The sequence below is a fragment of the Coffea arabica genome, chromosome 10e (genome assembly GCF_036785885.1).
Source record: "Coffea arabica cultivar ET-39 chromosome 10e, Coffea Arabica ET-39 HiFi, whole genome shotgun sequence".
Taxonomy (NCBI): domain Eukaryota; kingdom Viridiplantae; phylum Streptophyta; class Magnoliopsida; order Gentianales; family Rubiaceae; genus Coffea; species Coffea arabica.
Window position 1 is genome coordinate 33,386,656 of NC_092328.1, and position 6,055 is coordinate 33,392,710.

At 38.7% G+C, this 6,055-nt stretch overlaps 1 pseudogene; it reads right to left on the reverse strand.

Annotated features, from left to right (window-relative positions):
* Positions 1-338: 338 nt before the first annotated feature.
* LOC113711420 (large ribosomal subunit protein uL4z-like) lies at positions 339-3,609 on the reverse strand (annotated as a pseudogene).
* Positions 3,610-6,055: the final 2,446 nt, after the last annotated feature.

The following is a 6,055-nucleotide window of genomic DNA, read 5'->3' on the forward strand; positions in this document are numbered from 1 at the left end:
ATTTGACTAGTGACACAAGAACCGCAGAGTCAACCTCCACCAACACTTCCTGTACCCCCTTTGCTGCGCATTTTTTTTGTTTAAAATCAGTCACATTTATAATCAAGCACCAGAAAATAGAGTTGATGGCTGAATATCTCAGAACAAGAAGCTATTAACTCCTTAAGTTCAGGTGATCTCCTTTAATGCAAAAATGTTTCTCAGTACCCTGAGAAATTAACTCCATGCAACTGGTATACAAACAGAAAACTGATTTAATCCTCTTAACTCACTCCAACCTACGCTCTTGCACGTCTTAAATTACCAAATAGTCGACTTGAAACAAAACAGACTGACTTTTAAAGTGAAACCAATTATTGCGACACACCCAACCACTTTGAGAAGTTCTTGAACTCAGTGTAATCGCTATCAGAGATCATTGTTTTGTACCACAACTTTCCAGCAGCTTTTACAGCAGACGTCTCCTCCTTCGTCATTGGACTCCTCTTCTTGGCTAGCTTCTCCCTCTTAGCCTCAACACGCTATTTCTCAGCCAAGAGAGCCATCCTCCTGGCAGTCTTGGCATAAGGATTGAACTTGAGCAGACAATTCAAATTCTTCAGCGGGTTCTTCTTCATTGGTGCCCTCTTCACCACCTTCTTGATTGGCCTCACCACAGATTGCACCTCGTCAGAGTTGATAATTCTGGCCAAATCACCATTCACCATCTTAGCCCTAGGCAAAACATACCCCTTCTTCTTCAAGGAAGGCTTATCAAATGACCCGTAAATCTCATCCAATTTCTCAAATGCTGATTTCGTCCAAACAATAAATCTCCCAACGTGACCTCCCGGGGCAAGCTTCAAGAAATTCAAATGGTCCACGTGATTAAAAGCTTGAGATAAGGTAGTTCCGCAATGGACTACAGCTTTCAAAACTACAACAATAGAGGTAATCAAAGGATGTCTAAAGATAAGTCTTTTGAAAATAGCTTAAGGAACTTAAAGGCCAAACTTGATTGTATAACGTTAAAAATTCAACAGGACACCATTACAAATATGATTGAACAAAAAAGTGATGATAATGTTTTTAATTCTTATCATGTGATTTGTGACTTGGGTGGAGGTTTTCATACTACTTATACATGTAGGCTAGCACAAAATGTGTGAGGACTTGAAAATTCACCTATATTTTCCTTATAATTCTCCTTTATTTTGAATAAGTTAATTTATAATTCCTTTACTACTAATTTACTCCCTCATTAGTTGTAATAAATAAGAGAATCGAAAGTTTTACTTTTACTTTTATAGTTAGAGTAAATTAGGGTTTTTGTGCACTTTAGTCGTGTGATCACTTGGTAAGGTATGTGTACTAAATTTGGTGGATAAGAGTGAGTATTAGATAAGAGGAAGTGTGTGATTAGAAGTGCTAATAATCAGTTAGTGAATCATAAAGTTAAAACAAAAGTACAAGGGAGTTAAGGGAAATAGGCTTGAACCGACGTGCACTGTTTGTTACCGGTTGAATACACCACTTGACCAATATTTTCTTACTTTAATCTCCTTGATTTTATTTCATTTAATTCTCCCTAAATTAACCCTTAAAGTAGCTGAAAATTTTGACTAAAGAAAAGGTGAGAAAAGAAAAAACAAGAAAAGAAATTTGATTGCCAAGTGTTTGCAATCAAAGAGATGTTTGACCAAGACATTTCCTTTCTTCTTATCTTTCCGTTTGGCTAAGTTTTCTTCCATTTTTGCTTCATGTTGGCCAGACCATTGGAGAGAAAAACAAGAGAGGAGAACTTCCAACTTCATCTTGATTTTGCCTTGTTTGACTTGAAATCACAAAAACTAAACCGATTAAACTAGCACCAAGGGAGTTAGGAGGCTTAGAGTGAAGAGTTTCTTTGGAGAAATAGCTTGGTTCTTCACTTCTCAAGAGGTTTTCAAGGTATAAGTTCAACAACTTCCTTTCTCTTTCTTATTCTTACAAAATATGCTATAGATGACTTGAATCTTGGAATATTATGGATGATACTCTAGGTTTGGTGTTGATTAGTGAAATTTCAGCTAGGGTTTTACAATTTTCAGCCTTGATTTATGTTGTTTAACTATAATATGTTGGTTTTGAGCTTAGTTTTGGACTTGTGAGGTGATTAGTAGCCTTATTGTGACTTTTTAGCTTTAAAAGAGGAAATTCCAGCTTTCTTAAGAATTTTCCAGCTTTAGTATTGGATGATTATTTGCTAGAAATGAGTTACAATTTGGATGGATTTTATCCTAGATTAAGAACTATCTTTATATTCTTACTTGTGGTGATTGAGTTGAGCTGATTTGAGTGTAGACACCAAATTTTTAGTGTATTTTTATTTACTATTATTTTATTTGTCATGTTAGTTTTTATTTGCTTTTAGTCTTTTATTAATTTTTTGAAAAAAAAAGAAAGAAAGAAAAGAAGAAAAATTATTAGCATTTTGTTGTTATCTTTTATTCATAGTTTTGTTCATTTTATCTGAATTTATTTTAAATTGTTATTTTTCTTTGTTTATTTAGTTCATTGTTATAAAAACAAAAAAAAAGAGAGAAAAAGCTGCGCATGCAGCATTACAGAAGCATGAAGAAATCGGAGGGCTCATGTTTTTGGGTAAAACTAACTCTTTATCCTCACCTTTGAGGTGAGGGTTTAGGGGCTTAGGGATTCCTATAAAAGGAACAGCCGCAGCTGGACAGAGAAGGGGGGAACCTCTTGGCGGCTGGAGGAAAAAGAAAACCGAGAGGAAGAGAGAAAAACCTGGAAGTTTTGGAAGGGCTTGGGCTGAAAGAAAAAGAAAAGGCTGAGAGGAAGAGAGGTTGAGAAGAGGCTTGAGCGAGCAAGGGGGGAATCTGCGGGTGACGGCTGGAAGTGGAGAGAAAAGGCTGGGTGACGGCTAGGTTTTATAGAAACGGCTATAACAGAGAGCGAGGGGGTGACGGTAAGACAGAGGGCAGAGGGAGAGTAAGAAAGGGAGAGACCAAGAGGACGGCGAGGGCAGAACAGAAAGCAACGAAAAAAAAGAAGGAAACCCGCGAGCGGGTTTTGGGCTGATTAAGAAGGCTGGAGAGGAAACCAGAAAAGAAACGAAGCAAAAGGGGAAATCTAGTTGGCGGCTGGGCTAGAGAATCTGGAGGAAAAAGAAGAAAGCTTCGGGTTAGATTTGTTGGAGAAAACCAGAGAGAGGTTGACGGCTGCGGCGGCTAGGAAGAAAAAGAGCCAGCCGAAAAACTAAGGGAAAGGCAGAGGGCTTCACAAGAATGGAGGACGGCAGTAGGATAGAGAGTGATAAGAGAGGTGACGGCTGAGAGAAAAAAGCTAGAGAGGAAAAGGGTAACGGACTGTAGAAGCCATGGTTGAGGGAGAGCTTGAGGGTTTTAGGCAAGACCCACGGAGAGAGAGGGGAGATTGAGGGAGGCGCTCGGTTGAACAAAAGGGAAGGAAAGCAGGCTTCGAAAAAGGCTAGGCTGAGGAGCAGAGGGATAAACGACCGCCACCACCACACTACAATCCACCACCATCGCTGACAACCGTCATTGGAGGAGCACTGTAATGCTTCCTTACCTTTTTCTTGCCTTTAATCTTTGAAATGAGAGTCATTTAACCTGTTTGTTTCTTTCCCTTTTTCGGTAGTAAAAAGAAAAATGTGTTATCTTTTCTGAGGATTATTCATGATTCCTGATTTTGGTAGGGGTTCTTGAGATGATTTTTGTAAGAAATGGGTTTGGGGTTTCTGTCTCTATCTTGGCTGATGAATCTACGAGGATTGTTGAACCATGCCCGCTGCCTTTTGTTGTGCTCGATCCATTTGCTGTTTTTATGGTTGCCTTGCTGTGTTTTCATTGCTTAGAGACCAATGCTTGACGTTTGGTAGAGACTTCACTCATGGATAGATAATGAAAACTTGCTTTGCAAACCCAGTAGATTGGAGGGGCACTCCATCTATTCGTGTCTTTCTGTTGCATTTTTTACGAGTCACGAGCCCCCAGTTCATCTGTGTTTGGAATGTGGTTCAACATCATGTTCGGGAACCATTTTAGCTAAGTCACCAAGGCATACCAGTCTTTTCCTTGATATAAACTTCTGCTGTCTATCTGCGTTGGCACTTTGGTGAAATGAAATGATGTTGCAAAATATGATAGCTGGTTATGTTTTCTCTGCCGCGGCACTCCCTCTTTTCGTTTCTTTATTTGTCTTCATATGATTTTAATGGCTTAGTGTTCATGATTGGATTGTGTTAAGCTTTTAGGTGATGTTAAGGGATGGTCTTTGCTGAATTTGTTTGAGGTCTTGTATAAAGTCCGCATTTTGAAAGCTTAAAGTTGCAGACGCATGTTTTCGGTTACAGAAACTTTCATTGTGACCTTTGCATGAGAGATTGCTGGAATTTACATTACCTCACTTTAAGTTGATGACTTGTTGATTTCTATGGTAGCCGTTAGTTCCATGTCGGTGAGTTTTGATTGATTAGATAAGGTGTTAGCTATTTAGGACTGCATTCAAGTTTAGCCATGCTTTTTGGGATTAGTCCAAAAGGTGCTGTGCGAAATTGCCTGCCGAAAGTTTGTTTGATTGCAGAAAGCTTTCATTAGTAATGTTTGTCGCAGAGAGTGTCTTCGGTGGCTGCATGAAACTTGCATGAAAAAATTCCCAAAATTGCACTTTGACCCCTTGGCTTCTAACTCATGCTGCTATGACCCAGTCAATTGAATAATTTCCTCAATTTGGTCCTTGGCAGTTTTAATTCTACAACTTCATTGCTTGTTTGTTTCAATTAATTACTATGCTTTGTTTCAATTGCACTTAAGTCATGACTTTAGGGGCTTTATGACCAAGTGAGCTTGTGTTTGCCTATTTTCTTTAATTTTCCCAAATAAATTGGTACCTTGACCATCTCTTTTATTTTGGAGGATAAATAAGTGACTTCACCCCATTAGAGCTCCATTTCAAGGGAGGTATAACTTCCTTTATCTTTTTTGTCTCTCCCCTATGTGATCCAACGTGCTAAGTGAGAATTGCATGTCTACTTTGCTTTCCTTGCTTTTCCTTAATTCATTTCATTTATTTCATTTACTTTCGCTTTTATTAAGTCATTCTTTTATTTATTTATGGGGTATGTGTACACCTCTTGGCTTGTAATAGATAGGGCTCGGAGAGCATTTTTATTCATTTTTCCTCTTCCCCATTTGTTTCAGTTAGCAAATGTAATAGGTTCATTAGCTTGATTGCTTGCCTTTGTTGCTACGTGTTAATTTGTTTTATTAGGCTTTTGCATTTAGTCGAGCATGCTAAGTGTTATGTGCTACGTGTTTATAGGTGATTGGCATGTCTACTTGCTTTCTATAGTCGTAGATGAATGTGATGGATGAATGCGTCACCGTGGCTAGTCCAACGCTGGCCATGGTCTTTTCCCTCGAGCTCTCGCAAGTCCAATGCTTGTGAGAGAGCGCTAGAAAAGGACTAGTCCAATGCTAGACCCAATAGGTCGTCCCCTCTCGTTAGTACATACTTGCATGTTTCACTACATTTCATACATTTTTCTTAGTTTTCTAGCATTTGGCATGCTCCTCCAATCCTTTCCCCTTCATTTTAGGTTTTTGCATCCTCATGCTAGTTATAGGGTACATTTGCTTGAGAGTCCCCTTTCGGTAAGGGAAACGAGCGAGTGTGGCTACAAAATACCCTTAGCACGCTAGTTCTTCCTTCTAATCAAAGGGAAAATTAAAATCATGAAGTTAGAAGTCATTCCCGTACCCGACTTGATGCATTCCTCTAGGAGCATGCACCTCCATTTTACCATATCATTTTTTTCATCTACATTTTCTCACTACTTATATTTTTTACTCCACATGCCATGTTCACACACTTTCTCTTCTTTCCCTATCACTTATTTATTTTCTACCTCACAAATTGCACCCAATTGCACTTACGTGCACTTACTACTATTATACCATATTTTCATCCACTTGCACACAAACACCTTTATTTTCTCAATTGGCACACATGCACTTTTCTTACATTTGCACACATGCACTTTTCTTACATT